Source organism: Protopterus annectens, chromosome 3.part1 (assembly GCF_019279795.1).
Source record: "Protopterus annectens isolate FY-2018-M chromosome 3.part1, PAN1.0, whole genome shotgun sequence".
Taxonomy (NCBI): domain Eukaryota; kingdom Metazoa; phylum Chordata; order Ceratodontiformes; family Protopteridae; genus Protopterus; species Protopterus annectens.
Window position 1 is genome coordinate 431,709,747 of NC_056732.1, and position 17,310 is coordinate 431,727,056.

The following is a 17,310-nucleotide window of genomic DNA, read 5'->3' on the forward strand; positions in this document are numbered from 1 at the left end:
GATTGATCAGTAACACCTTTAGTTTATCTTACATATAATTTACTGTGACGGAAGGTTTATCAGACTGTCATTGCCTAAAAAAGGCACTACAGAGGTGGATAATGTTTTGGCCAATATTCAAAATTCTAGTGGGGATGGGGACAGACCATCTCTGGCAAAGCAGCATGATCTGATGATCATGCCCTCCTAAGCTGACTCATATTGGACACCCTTAGAATGACACCAGTAACTAAGCCAGTTGTTAAAGTCAACTAACTTCTGTTTATATCGTGGTATCATCCTCAGAGAAGGTAAAATGCTGGTCAATGCTGGTACATAATTTCCTTGGACACATAATCTGAAGGCTCTATTATGTCTCTCTTGATATACTCCAGAGAGGTACATCTCAAGCCATTAACACCCACATGGACTATACCAGAGTCATACTGGCACTTCTGGTTCATTGTCCTGAGTGCATGTGTGATCTAGCAGATCCTTGTCCCTGACAGGCAACTAACCATGACGGTCTCTTTGCTCAGCCTGGTGAGTCTCCAATGACCAGTATATAGGGCTGTGTGGCAGTATGCCTTAAACCTTAGAGGTTGAGAAATAGTGAGATGTAGTGTATGTATCCTGGGGAGTGCTTTCTTTGAAGAATGCTTGGTGGGTTACTGAGGGCCTTTGAGATTTAGGTGGATTGCATTTAAAAGCCTTCCCATATGTGAGTCTGTGTGTCTGAATCATAGTAGGTGTAGTGTGTGTGTGTGTCTGTGTGTGTGTGTGTGTGTTGCTGGCAACTTGTTTGGAGAAATCAGTGTCTGTATGTGACAGCTTTGCCGCCAAAGAAATAGTATAATTACATCTTTCACATACTGTGTCAGTCTGCTTAAGAATAAGGTGGTTGTCAGTAAACATGAGACAGTTGCTACATTGTCTCAAAATACCTATGTCCACCAGGCTGGCTACAGAGACAATAAGAAACTCCACATCCATGGCTGTGGATCCTCTTTTTTGTGATCTATGAGGGCTGGTGCAATTGGGTTTGAAGTTGTTTGGCTAGGAAGAGAAGTCTAGAATTGATCTAAAGCAGCACTATTGGGGTAATGCTTCTCAGTGGGTAAACTAGCTGTTCTACATTCATCTAGATATCTGAGAAAATAACAGAGGAATTTTATATGAAAAATTACAACTCTATGTGCCTGCTTCTATACAGGGCACTGCAAACCACTGCTGCATGGCTCAACACAGGTTACATGAGATGAGTTAGAAAGCAATCCAATTAGTAAACAGAAAAATGCAGCGTATGCATATATATATATATATATATATATATATATATATATATATATATATAAGGCTCAGATCCTGTAGCAATTCACAATTCTCTCACTGTTGTGAGTGATAATACAAAACTAAGCTTACCAGACTAAGTAAAATGCAAACAGAAAAAAAATGTAATAGAAATGTAATAAATGACACTCAAACCCTGCAGCAATTCACAATGATCTCACTATTCTGGGTGATACTACAAAACTAGATTAAGATCTTCAGACTAAGAAACATGCAAGCATAAAAATAATGCAGTAGAAATACAATAAACGGGGATCTGGTCTTGTAGCAATTTAAAATTGTCTCACTATTGTTAGTGATACTGCAAGATTAAAGTCTCACACCAAGTAAAATGTAATCAGAAAAAAACAGTAGAAATATAATAAATGAGGCTCATATCCTGCAACAATTCACAATTATTTAACTATTATGAGTTATACTACAAGACAAAGGCACACAGACCAAGTAAAATACAAACGGTAAAAAGCAGTATAAATGAAATAAATGAGTTTCATATCTAGCAGCAACTCACAATACTCCCACTACTATGAGGGATACTATAAAACTAAAGTACAAGATCAAATTAAAACTGAAATCTGTTGACTTTTGTTTAAAACAAGAATGTAAAAAAAGAGCAACACACAATTCAGGTTAATACTCTGAATATTGTAGTGTGCACTAGTTGAAATGGGATTATATAAAACAGAGGCTAACTTTAGCTTTAAGAGTCTAATGGGAGTGCCTTATCAGTTTGAGCTATCAATGTCCAGTAAAAATAGCATTGGAAGGGGCTCATAAACTCTTATTTTCAGTATGGGTGGGCAACTAAAAAGGCACCAAGTTTAAAAACATAAGAATTGTGAGGGTGGGTGAAAATAATCCAAAAATGAATGCAGTGAAACTATAGTTTTTAAATTCAGAGCTTCTGCAGCTGAAGAGGAATGTAGGTGAATACCTTAAATAAGAAAACTGTTTCTCAGCTTCTCTCACTAATTAGCTAGATCTAATTCCTATCCAGTGAATGAATGAATGAAAAAGGAATGCTTCTTCTTAACTGACCCTAGCCAACAAAATTGACGACTTTAAGAAAAAAATTGCAGCAAAACAATTTATTTATTTATTTATTGCATTTGTTTACCGGGGGAAGTCCACTGGGTCTAAATGAGCCCATTTTTAGTCGAGGCCTGGGAAGAAAAGCTCCACAAAATTAAATACAAAGAAAAATATTAATACAGATAACAAAAAAATCAATCAGTACTATTACATTGAATTAAACTAGCAATAAAACAACAGTGAAAAGATTTCAATCATGGATACACAGAAGTAATAAATGTCTTATATTCAGATGATACATAAGTGAAATATGTCCACAAGGTTCATAGTTTGTATTAAAATAACACATAAATATGATATATCTGCACGTTCAACAGTTAAAAATATAACAAACTGTAAATGCAATAATATTAAAATTAAAAAGTAGTGAAAATATTTAAACCTTTAATATAGAAAATTAAAAAATCAATGCAGTGGAAGAAGTTTTAAACTCAAAGTTCTTGTAGCTAAAGAGGAATGTAGGTGAATACCTTAAATAAGAAGACTGTTTTTCACCTCTTTCCACTAATTAGTTACATGTAAGTCATATTCAATCAATGAGTGGAAAAGGAATATTTCTTAACAGAACCTTGCCAACAAATTTAAGACTTCAAGGAAAAAAATCTTTGTAGTAAAACAAAGTTTAAAATACAACAAACTGTAAAATAATACAAAAAAAGTAATGGAAATATCCAAACCTTAAATGTAGAAAATCCAAAAATCAATTCAGTCAAATGGCACTTTTAAATTCAGATCTCTTATTCAGAACTCAGCAGAGTTCTTGATGTGTTCCCCTCTTTATGACTTCCCTTCTTCAGTCTTTCCTATCTCACCCATTACATTCTTTTAGGGAGACCATCAGGGTGCCCAAATAGAGATAGCCCTATAGAAAACATTTTAAATCTCTTTATTTAAAAAAAAATATTAATAATAAAAGCTGTTTGACTTAAAAATTACAAACATGGCTATGCATAGCTGTGTTTGCAATATATGAATTTATTCAAAGTCATACAAAGCATAAGGCTTTCACAAAGTGCTTTGCATAGTCTTAACAATTGGCTTCATCTAGTTTACTCTTTCACCATAAATAGGTGTGTTTATCAAAATACCTTGTCATTTCCTTAATCAGTGAGAATAAGCTGTGCTGATTGTATCTGTGTATAGACATAATGTCATTCTTCACAGACAACTGCTATACATTTGTGAACCCCAGGACTATGAATTCCATTCATAGTTTTACTTTGTTTCAAGGAAAAATAAGATATGTCCAAGGCAAAAATAAGATATGTTAAAAACTGACAGAATAATATTTCTCATATACTTGATAAGACAAATGCTTGTGAGAATACACAAATCACATCTGGGAACAGTGAAATAAAAAGAAAGGACAAGAGATATGAAATTCTGAGCAGAAATATCAGTTGAAGTAGAAAAAATACTGCAAATGTGAACCATTTATAATGTGTATCATAGCAACAACCCAAAGCGAGAAGATGCTAGCATACCCATTATCAGGTCATCCATGAAGCAGAGTAGAAACTGATTTGTTACAATATGAAGAAGTCATGTATCTCATCTACAGAGATTATTTCAAAGTTCACTTGCAATCACACTGACAGTAACATGATCTACAAGTGTGATTAATTATTAATGCATTGAATTCTGTATCATAAGACAGAAAGATATTTGCTACATCTGATGTTTTCTGCCATGCTGAAATCAGGAATTCAAAAGCTGTGTGCATGGGTGGGATTAGATATGTAATATCTAGCCCACAGCATTCATTACTTAATGGAAAAATGAACAGAACTACTAAAATAGGTAAAAATCAAATCCCATCAGAAAGAGCAGTAGTAAAAAGTTATAGCTTCTCATAATTTCGCAATATTGAAATATTCAATATCTTAAAACATATACCTAGGGATTCAATAAACTCCCTGTAGGCTTTGTGTGAAGCCTGCATGGAGTTTACATGTTTCCACAGTGAGCAGCAGTGTTAATTACATATTCATGCTGCACACCACTTTTAAATGTAAAAAGCATAGTTTCGTGGCTAGCAGCAGTGCTGCCCACCAGGAAACCATGTAAAGTAACATGGATAGCAGCAGACATGTAGACCTGTTTACCTTCAGGCAACCTGAGTCTGCAGGATTGCACAGCATGTCACTATATTTTCTAAGGTTAATAATATAGCAACGTATATGGTCCAAACACTTTCCAAAACAGTGTATGCAATGCAGAGTATTGCAAAGTCCTATTTCAGGCATTCTGTACAAAAGTTTTTAAATGATCTGTAAAGGTACATGGACTGCCATGTAAAATAAATAGTCAGGGAAAGTTTGTGTGTGTGTGTGTGTGTGTGTGTGTGTGTGTGTGTGTGTGTGTGTGTGTGTGTGTGTGTGTGTGTGTATGTGTGTGTGTGTGTGTGTGTGTGCGTGTGTGTGTGAGTGTGTGTAGAACAGGGTCAGACAGATGAATTGTAGGAATGAACACAGGAAAATAGGAGAGGTGAAAGATCTTAATGTACAGTAGATCAGGACATATAAGTTAAGACAGTTGTAGCAGGAAGAGTAATCATGTAAGGACATGATACAGTACTAACTGAACAGTGGAACTGTATATTATTTGACTGTCACACAAGGTGACATGACAATGGAGAAGGATGTATTTGTGATATAAGCATCCTGACATAAACAATGTTGAGGACATCTTTTAGGGATGTTATATACAATAGGGGTTAGGTGCATATTGTAAAGCTGTGCAAAACGAGTTGTCTGAATATGACTGTAATGTCAGCATAGGTCTACACAAAGTGGGACCAATAGTTACAGACTCATGGACAACATTAAACAGAAGCATGCACAATCATGGACAGTATCAGAAAAAAATGCCACCAGTAATCCCATGTCTATTACATAACATATGTGATTGTGAGTGATCACAGATGGTTCTCCATGAATACACTTATACAACTATTGTGACATGTCAGCAATTTATGAGGGTAATCAAGCACACCATCCTGACACTGTAACATCTGCTGGTGGTGTTAGGAGGGACACTGCTATACCTGTATTTAACATTATAATCAATCCAGTCTAGTTGACAGGTTTGCATGGCATATATATGGCACAATCCACATTGTCATGAATGTAACCCATATCATCAATGTTGCAAATCAGCTATGTATATACAGTGCATCACCAGAACAGGTATCACACATTAATATGTTATATTACCTTGATGGGTCTCTGCACCATCAGTCAGTAATGTTTATGCAACAAAAAGAATACCTATGTATGGCAAATATGATGTGTGAGAGCTCAGTGTGGCAAAGGGTGGTACACTTGAGTTAAGCATCCCTGGAAGATGTGAAGGGAGGTACATGAAGAAGGGTGTATTGTACTCAGTTATTTGGTGTAATGAAGGCTCTGAACTATGTAAGGATTATGGTCTTTGACTGGATGTACTGCACATACTCAGGCATTGTGTTACATATAAGGGAGTAGTCATCACTGTAGGCACATGCTGGTGGATGTTCCACATACCATCTACGTCAGTACACTGGTCACATACCAGTTGGTCTACTCATAGGGATGTGTTTATTTTCATAACATAAGAAATACCCCCATGTTTTTGTTTCATTCCATGTGTCTTCATGGCTGTGGAAGCAATCATTGGTGTGTGTTGATACTGACTGTATCATACTAATAACACAGCAAAAGTCTGACCTGGAGAGTATCAGACAACAGCTTGTAAGTGATGACATCAGCAGTGTCTGCTGAGGAGAAGATGGTAATAGCAGTGTCTCACATCCTGGCGTAAAATTCTCTCTCTAACAACAAGCAAGTGTAAAAAAAAAACACACACACACACACACACACACGCACACACACACACACACTCAGGACAATTTAAAGAAGATGACATCATCATTGCATGTTTAAGATAACATTTCGGGAGGCCTGCATGAAATGGATGTGTAGGCATGTCCAACTGTGAAAATAGTGGTACTCCATTGGATTGTAGTGGAGACTGCAGGATGCACAATTATGCTGTTCTGACTACACACACACACACACACACACACACACACACACACACACACACACACACACACACACACACACACACACACACACACACCAGTTGACTGCTGTGAGAAAAGAACCAATACCTAAGTGCACAGACTAGAGAACTCAGTACTTAACGCAAGTGCATGGCATAACTCTGATTTTTACAAGGTTGCAGGACAATTTATAGTGGATGATGTCATTGTTGCATGTTTAAAAGAAGATGTTGGGAGGTCTGCATGAAATGGATGTGTAAACATGTCCAACTGTGAAAATATTGGTACTCTATGGGATTGTAGTGGTGACTGCAGAATACACAATTCTGCTCTTCTGACTAGACAGATGCAGACACACACACACACACACACACACACACACACACACACACACACACACACACACACACACACACACACACACACACACACACACACACACACACACACTCCAGTTGACTACTGTGAAAATAGAACCCCTACCTAAGTACACGGACTACAGAACTCAGTACTTTCTGAAAGTGTTATGGCACAAGTCTTACTTTTGCAAGTCTGCAGGACAATTTATAGTGGATGACATCATCATTGCATGTTTGAGAGCAGATGTTGCAATGCCTGTTTGAAGTGTCAAGATCTTAAACTTCTGCATGTTACCAGATTGATGAGTGTACAATGTGTAGTATTTGCTGTTGTGTTTCACAATGTGTAGTATTTGCTGTTGTGTTTCCAACTTGCAGGTATATTTTAAGTGACAGCGTTAAAAACCATATGCAGACGCTGTCCACATTACTACACCTATTGGAAACTCTTATGTGCATAATATATAAGAAAGCATTTGTTATCTTATGTGCATAATATATAACAAAAAGCATTTGTTATTTTTTTTCTTTAGTGCAGTTGATATATTTGTGATACCGAGAGACCAAGTTTACAGTGCATGGGTGGAGGTAACAGATAGCTGCAGTGTAAGTATGTGTTGCTTACTTAAAAAGTGCCTTCCCTTTGTGTTTTTACATGTACTTTCATGGGATGAAGACTACATCTACAGTAAACATAAGTAATACATGCTATTGTGCACTTTCCATAGTGCACCATCGAGCAGCTGAGTTGTGCCATTAATGGCAAAGTGTAACTGCATGCAGGATGCATATTTATACTGTTTTTCTTGTTTGTGCATAGTTAACTGGAAAGCAAACATGAGCCTCATTAATAAGATTCTGAGAGTTCTGAATACTGAGTGAATGAAAGACACATACTGCTTAGTTAACCCGGCAGCAGCAGGTGTAAATGTATTCACAGATTTCTTTTGGAGCCCAAATGATATAGTGTTCAAATCAAGGTGTATCTAATAGTTTTAAATATGTATTTATAATGCAAATAAATAATTCTTTATTCTACATTCATTGTGTGTTACCTGTGCGCAGCATGTTTAAGCAGCATTGTGCAGAGGTAACCACACCAAGGAAGAGCAGTTCATTGTTGCTTGGCATTGATGTATGATGCCAAACTCTGTGCAAACACAGATGCCAGAAACTAACAGGCTCCATTGCTTTATTTTTTAGTTGTGTGTGCTGTGTGTGATTGTATTTTTTGATGAGCTTAAAGGTGTTAAATGGGGTAGATAGGAAAGTGGTGAAATGGGGAGGCAAGCAGGAGAAGAACAAATGGAAAGCAATATAGGAAAGTGTAGGAGGGGGTAGGGAAGAACTATAGCTATCCACTTCTTCAGCAGTGCAAAATGAAAATATGCACCAAATAGCTGAATTATGACTGCCACATCAATAAAGGCAGGTGGCAATAATGCAATCATGTTGTATGGCCAATTGGACCAGATCAAGTGTGTCAAAAAGACAAGTGTGTGAAGTTGGATAGCTATGCATGGGAGAATATTTTATTTTCTGGGACAGGTGCCCATTTTTTTAAGTTCAGTAAGAGAGAAATGTTGGGGAAGGTACGTAGGTATTTCAGGGTCAGGGAAGTAGGGGTGTTAAGAAAGCAGATGCAAATAAATAGGATAAACAAGACAAGATACAGGGATGGTGAGGGACACAAAAGGTTGGGGGACACCATGACTGTAATTAGGGACGGCACAACAAAAGCCTTTCCCTGTAAAACATGGGGATTGTGAGAATCTAGTTCTCATCTGCAGGACTGTCATCACTGTCCCCTTACTCCACTGGCTGTTGGAATGCTTGACATCTCCTTCTATGGACCATGAGAGAAAGCAGTCTCTCCATCCAGTGTAGGCTTGCAATGGTGCTGTGCATGACCATACGCAGCAACCCTGGCATCTCCTGGCAAGTGATTAAAATCCACACTTCTGCCCATACTTCTGGAGGGACCATAGCACCAGCTGCTAGGGTAATGCTGCATGAAGGCACAGGTAGTGCAGGCACAGCAGAGGCATTACTGCCAGGTTGGGTCCCAGACATGCTGGTCATTGGAGCCAGAGCCAGTGGAGTGGGGGCAGGGTTGGCCTACCTCGCTGTGTTGTAAAGCATTTTGTGATTTGTCAGAGATGGATGACATGGAATCATTTTGATGACACACAGAAAAAAATAAAAGAGATAAGGGTTGAAGTAAGAGAAAAAAAAGAAAAATGAATGCCATCATATGTGACATACAATGTATTATCACAATAATAAAAGTGTTTTATATGAACTTTTACATTTAACTATACTTCTTAACAACTAGAAACTATAATTAAGGATTGCTCAAAGCAATCCTTGCAGTGTGCAGATATTGCACATATGTTTGGTCCAATTATACAGAATTAAGTTAGCAGCAGGGAATTTATGCCACTTATGTACAAATTAATTTATGTAATTTTTTTAAAGGATTGTACTATTTTATACTTGTTACTTGTGGTATTTTAACCCACAATGTCTGACTACAGTCTTACACGTGACTCCTCCAATTGGTTTCTTCTACAGACTGAAGCATACATCCTTGCTTTTGGAGTAAGGATATGCATGCTTACTTGGCTACAACTGTATAGAAAAGACATTTTAATTTAAAAGCTACCAATAATACTTCTCTTGTGCTGCATACATACCCCTTGCTTTCCTCAGTCTCTCTAGACACTCAGCATGGGCTTCTCCATTCACAGCTATCTCGGCATTGGTTGTAGAATAAACAGAAGAGATCAAGATAAGAGCATTATGGATACCACTCTTGCCTATATGTAGCTTTCTATCTACTAGAAATTCTCTTTATTACTATACTCACACAACTGTGAGAGTTTGTTAGTTCTGAACTCATCCATTCACTGGTTGAGTGTATTCTTCATCTATTTTTTAGGTCATTAAGTAATGCCTAACCTGTCCTCCAGTGCATGGCATGTCAGTCACACTAGAGACAGTCTTGGCCAGAGTATTCCAAGCCTCAGACTGGTAATGGTAGTTGGTATAGTCCCCCTGCAAAAACGTTCAGCTGTGAAGATTTACAAGTAGTCCAGTAATGTTTCTGCACTTCTCAACACCCGACCTCTGCACCCTAAATTGGGCACCTTCCCTTCTACCGCCAAACATGTCCAAGCAGCGAGAACAGCAATAGCTAAGAATGATTTCTCACCAATTACTGTTATCACATTTACTGCTAGTGCACAAACCCCAATAACATTGCCAACCATGTTTGAGTGATGTTAAGTGAAGAACAACAGTGCCAAACAGAGAGGAAAGTATTTTTTTTTAATGGGAAGGTTAATATAACAGTTGGCAATAGTTTGAGTGTTGTCTGCTGTTGGAACTGCTAAGTGATTTCACTTTGCAGACAGGAATTAAATACATTGCAAGATGACATAATACCATTGGAAGCTTTTTTACATGGGCATTCTGAGTTTTTAAGATACAAATATGACTATGCAAGAATCTTGGCTAGCATTGATGCAACTATTAATAAATTAGTTGCTAACAAGAAAAGGAAAATCGACAGAGACATTAAAGACTATAATAACAATAGGGCGTACCCCCCTCCCCCTTTGGGGCAAACACATGCGTCTAACTTAAATGATAATCAGGGTGTGGACTCTGGTTCTCAGGTTAACTTTCAAGACGAGGATGACAATTTTGAAATACCACAAGTTAGAAGGAGTGAACGCATCAGGAATCAAACCCACCATAATACTAATACTAATGGGGGAAATCATAACCAAGTTCAACATGCCAACAATGGAAATGCAAACAATCAGGGTTTTCACATGCCAGTGGAAGCCCCGAACCCAGGTACGAGCAGGAACAACAACAATTCTACATCCAACCGGAGGGGGAGATCGCAGAGGAGACCAAAGAGGAACCAACGGAGGAGATAACTAACATAGAAGACATTGGTCCCGTTGTGTTAAACAGCCAGCAAGGAGATTTCAAGATCTACAATTATACTGTATTAACAGTTGAACAGAAGCTTATTGATTTTTTCTCTAGAGGACTTACTTTTGTTCCTGATAGTAAATGTAATTTAGTTAATACTATTGTAGATCTGAAATTATATGTCCGCAAATTAAATCTGGCATTTAAATTAGGCAACACACCGTCCCTTCTTAACACTTATAGAGTCTCAAGTGTTTTTAACCCCCCATTACATCCCTCTTTAAACATATTTGAGAAAATATGTGAAAATGACTTAAGATCAATGGCAGCAAAAAGAGGCAATTCTCACAATATGAGAACTAACATCTCTCGAGATGAATTAGCTTTTATTGCCTTGCTTAATGAATGTAACATAAGAGTAATGTCTCCGGACAAAGGAGGGGGTTTAGTATTTATGGATGAGTACTTGTATGACAGGAAAATGCTTGAACACTTAGACTCCGATACTTATGTACAATCTAGCCTAGATGAAATACACATGGCTTATAAGAAAATTAAAGGCATATTAGATGACCTCTTTATTGAAGGGACGGTAGATAGTGATAGGTTACACTATTTAAATATGCCAGCTCCAAAAATTCTGACATTGTTTGGCACACCAAAAATCCACAAGGACCTAAAAAACCCCCCATTTAGACCAATTGTAGACAGACGGGGGTCTATTACATACTCGTGTGCAAAACTAGTGGATGGAATTCTTAAACCCTTGCTAAAAACAGAACCCCAAATCTGCAAAGATTCCTGGAGCTTCTTACAAGGCATTGACAAAATGGCCTTTGATAGAGACTGTGTATTTTTAGTAGTTGATATCAAAGATTTGTACACAGTCATACCTCAAAATTTAGGTATTGAGTGGACAAGGGAATTTATGTTGAGGAAAAAGGCCTCTAATGATGATATGAACCTTGTAGAAGTCCTATTGGAATTGGTTCTGTTTAATAATTTTTTGACTTTTAAAGGGAAATTTTACCTACAAAAGACTGGTACCGCAATGGGGTCCCCTTGTGGTTGTAGTTTCGCAAACTCTGTTTTAGCGCACTGGGAACACCAATATTTATTTCAAAATAATTGTTTCCAACAATATGTCACTTGGTACAATAGGTACCAAGATGACATGTGTTTCTTTTGGAAAGGGCCGGTTGATGTAATTCCCGAATTCATTGATATCCTTTCAAATATGACAAGTTTTTTACAATTCACTTATTCAGTTGGAGAGCATGACATGTGTTTTTTGGATGTCAAATTGAGTAAAGACATGGTCAACAACAAGTACAAATCTGAAATTTACAGGAAGCCCACGCATTCTAATTCCCTGCTACACTTTTCAAGCTGCCATCCGTTTCATCAGAAGAAAAGTGTAGTAAAGGGACAATTTGTGAGGGCTGCAAGGATGGTATCAGACAAACAAGATTTTGTTGTTGAATGTGATAATTTAAGAACCAAGTTCTCCATGAGAGGTTACCCAAACTCTTTAATTGAGGAAATCAGAGAGGAAGTAACCATTAAAAGAGACATTGGTCATTTTCGCCCACTTTTAGGAGGAGGGACAATGTCAAATTTAACAGGACCACTATCTAGCCAATCTTCTGATTTCAACATCAACTTTATCTTCACCTATTGTATTGATTTCAAACACATTAGGGGAATTATAAATAAAAATTGGAACATCTTTTTGGAAGATACAGAGTTAGTAAAAGCAATAGGTACTGAACCTAAATTTGTATATAGGAGAGGAGTGAATTTAAAGAACTTAGTAGATAAGTCTAGTGCCAAAATGACAACTAATTTTGGCATGTCGAAATGTGGTATGTGCTCTCAATGCATGCACATTATGCCAGGTAACAAAATAAGTATAAAAGGGCAAACCTATAGCATTAATGGCAAGTTTAATTGTGATAGCAAGAGAGTAATTTATGTAGCACAGTGCGTGAAATGTAGCGCATTCTACATAGGCAAGACAGAAAGGTCATTGAAGAAAAGAATATACGAGCATTGTTATGCTATTAGTAGAAATTATTTAAATAATGCTCTTACTAGACATTTACGTGATGAACCTGAGCACTTTTTTCTTTTTTCTGTCATCCAACAAATTAATATAAGTACCAGAGGTGGTCCATGGCAACTTTGGTTGGAGGAGCAAGAGTTATTATGGCAAATTAGAACTGCAGCTTATATCCCTCCAGGATTAAATGAATATGCATCAATAAAAAGCATATTGAAAATTAAAGCATTAAAAAGATGACAATATTCATATTTGGGTCATCTGTATATAGAGTACTTGTAAATAAAAATAAAAATAAATTGAAAAAACTATAGACATTTTTTGTAGGATGGTTTACTAGTTTGCATTTTCCAAAAAATGAGGTATAACTTAACATTCCATTCGCAATAAATCCAAAAATTAGTGAAGAAAAACTAGTGTATATGCCAATTCTAATGACAGTTCTTGTGCTAGTTGGCCTGGCTTTATATGGTTAGCTTTTAATCAATTTAATTCCTCAGCACTAGTATGCATGTAAATCATTTAACTAGATATGGCTGTGGTAAAGTAACCCTCAAAAAATCTGTTTATATTGAAAATGTTTTATATAATGTTTTATATTTGTTTTAAAAGGTGGGCTAATAACATTTGATTATTGCATACATTTTTATAAATTTTTATGCTTAAAGTATATATTGCAAATATCTAATTAACCAATATATTAACTTTTTATTTTTATATTTGTAATATGTGGGGGGTTGGTTTTTCTTGGGAAATGTTGTTGCTTTCTTAAATTTGAATTGGTATTGCTATTAGGTCTTGCTAATGAAATTAGAATTAATGATCTAATTATTGGTTAAATTGAGTAACATTATTTAATTGAGACACATATTTAATGAAAGCATCTTTCTTGTGAAAATTGTGTATGTCTGAAGAAGGTTGGGGTATCACCTCGACCGAAAGCGCTTATGTGAAATAAATAGTCCGTGCATCATTTGCTTTTGCTGGTTCGTTTCTGCTTTTAATTTGAGTTTAGTTTCAGTTTGTTTAGTGTTGATTTCACTTTGCAGAAATGTACCAGGGGCATAATTTCATGACCTGACATATTTTTGCTTTGGCTTTATACAGTAACAAAACTGATTTTTACAATGTGGGATTCAAACCAATGCATAAAAGACAAAACATTCTCTTCCACAGCAGTGATTTTACATCTTTGCCACAGAAGAATTACTTTTCAGATATAGTTATGGATTATATAGAAATACACGTGAAATACTGAGGGGTTAACCATTTATGTGTATGACCTGACAAGGTCCTGGTTTATACATTCGTGTGTGATAAGTCTTACTGAAGTTTGAAGGCCATCCAAGGTCAGATAGCACAATTATAATTACAGAAACGGTAGTCTGTATGCCATCAATCATACATATAATTCATATGAGCTCCACTGCTATTCGTATATATTGTTATTATTTATAATTATGTTTAACTTTTTATGTGACATTTAATATAAAGTGAAATGAAGAAACAGTAAAAATATTTGGAATTTCCTGTATTAGAACTCAGGACCATCTGTATTGCAGCCCTACACTTACACCTGCTGACACATGAATTGTTAAATAACAGTTGGATATTTCTCTGTTCATTGCTAACTTCTGTGTCTGCAGTGCCACTTAGTGTATTTGTGAGGTGCCCCACAAAATTGATAAAATTCATCCATTTTGAAATTGTTGACTGTCTACTTCCTCTCTCCAGGTGTTGGGGAATGCTGCTAAATACAGTGCAATGTCACTTAGCGATGTTGAATGATGGAAAGAAAAAAATGCAACAATGTATTCTTTTTTGAAATGAAAAATGTCTGTATCCTGTATGCAGGTGTTCTGTCTGCTTTCTGTGTGGGTCATTAGTTAAATTTGCACAATGATAAGCATAACGCAAAAAAAGACATGAAAGCTAAACTATTAGGTTTCATCCTTAAAAGACAAAGGTGAGATTTGAACATTGATCTGCAGATAGAATAAGCTGTGTGAATCAATGTATTTTGCAGATGTGCTACACACAAGTGATGCACAGGTGTAGTTGATGTATTGGTTATCAAAGAAGTGCTTTACATGACAATTATTGGGTTTATCCAAAGCTGTACACTGCGCAAATACTGTCATAAAGAAAATGAGAAAAGAAAAGAAACCCATAAGATAAACAACACTACAAAAATATGTTAGTACACATGAAAGATTTTTACATAAGTCTGGATATGGACACTCACACCAATGAACCATCAAAACACAGTAAGGATGTTGTATTCCATTTTCCCACAGAAACTGCTTTGCAGCAGAGAATGAAAAGTATTGTGCAGAGAAGCAAGTATAACACCATCCACAGTACTAACAAAACATATGACATTTGTACACTTCTAAGTTGTTTCTACATGTATTAATTACAGATGTAGTGTAATGAGTGATCACACAACCATGTATGACTACTGCTTGGAGAAATGTAGATCTTTCTGTGTATGTTGCTCATTCTTCTCTTATCTGAGCAGTAATCTGAAACATTCAGTCTGTAAGGCATTTTGTATTATTGTCCTTAAAATTTGTGAGAATTTTAAATTACAATAAAATACAGTTTTCAACAAATGCAGAGGAGGTTGGGGGTTACTGAACAGAAAATATGAAATATGTGCTGCTTACTTACATTTAAAACTTTGATAGAACTACTTCTGCAATTTGTAAGTATAACCTGGCTGACACACCCACTGGAGATAAGGGAGTCTGAATTGTTGTGGTGTTTTCCTTCTCTGTGACAGTAATCATTCATAGTTGCAATACATTTGCAACTAACAATGAGGGAGTGCCTGCACTATGTTTACATCAGTTACATGTAAAAAAGAATTTGGTATTCAGCAATTCTAATGAATTCATACTTCATTTGCACCTTCACTGTGCTCACAGGTCTGAATCTACACTATAATAAGGGAACCATGTAACCAGGGACCTGAAAGTGAAGACGCTTGTTTATGTGGATAACACAGAAGAAGATTGCTATTCCTTTGACTTTGTCTGTACAGAAGACTACTGAACCTGATAAGGTATTTTTGCATTTTTCAGTTATATACTGGATATACTCAGGTGCCACTTTGAAAAATATTTTATATATGCATTAGTTGTTTAGGAGTCTAAACATGAAACTGCACTCACTGCAAGCATTCTTAACCCTGGAAGAAGCTGACATTTGTGCAATCACAGAAACCTGGTTCAAAACTGTGGGGAGCACCCCAGCCATACCAGGTTACTCATCCTATCATTCATTCAGACCCCAAGCTGTGGGCAGCAAAACAAAAAAAAAAACATACACACCTCTAGGCTGGTCAAACAGTATGATGCAGAGGAAATACTCTCGGTGCAGTTAACAATTGACAAGACCCCTATTCAAATCATAGCTAGCTAGAGCCCTCCAACTCTGACCCAAGATGCCCACTCCACCTATCTGGGCCTCTTTGAATCTATCAAAATTCAACCCTTTAGGTGAGTTTAACTATCCAACTATAGATTGGAAGAAATACTCATGCCAAAACACAAATGCTTAGAGATTCCTTGATTTCATCAATGCAAATGCCTTAGACCAGTTGGCTGACACCCCCACAAAACGTGAAAATATTTTGGACTTGGTAATAATCAACATGAGTAACCATGGCAGCATCCCTACAGTGTCATCATCCCTGGTAAGATCCGACCACAAAGCAATCACTTTCAAAGTCACCATCTCCCCCGACTCCCCAAGCTAAGGTCAAACAAAAAAAAACTTCTCCAAAGCTGATTACAACCTCCTGAGGGAAGGTATAAACAGATTCACAGCCCACTCCCCTCCACAGAAACTGGTACATATGTCCAAACTTACACCAAAGTGCTATATGAGCATTTATATAACTGCATGGGATCTGGAATACCAGACAGGATGAAATCCTCCTCCTTAAGGAAGAGTAAACCTGTCTGGTGAACATCTACAATAAATAAAATCTATAATAAAAGGAAATAATTGCTGTCCAGGGCCAACAAAGAGCGGGTGTCTAACTGGAAACAATCTATCCTTAGCCTGAACAAGGAAATAAGAGCATGGCTGAAATCCACCAAAGCAAACTTCGAGTCCAAACTGGTCACATCTACCAAAGATAATCATAAGGCTTTCTTCACATATGTCCGCAATCTCAAGGGAAGCACCCAGAGCTGCTCAGGACTGGTGGTCAATGACACCACATACACAAACCCTGTAGATATAGCCAACCTGCTGGCAGACAGGTTCAGTAAAAACATCGTAAAACAGGACATCCCCAGTACCTGCCCCCCTCCCCTTATCTCTAGGGAGCAAGTCATCACTGCACTCTCAAAGGCAAAAAACACAGCCTCCATGGGACCCAACAACATCCCTGGCTGCATCCTATATGAGCTCAGGCAGGAACTTGCAGCACAATTAGGCACCCTATTCAAACAAAGCCTGAG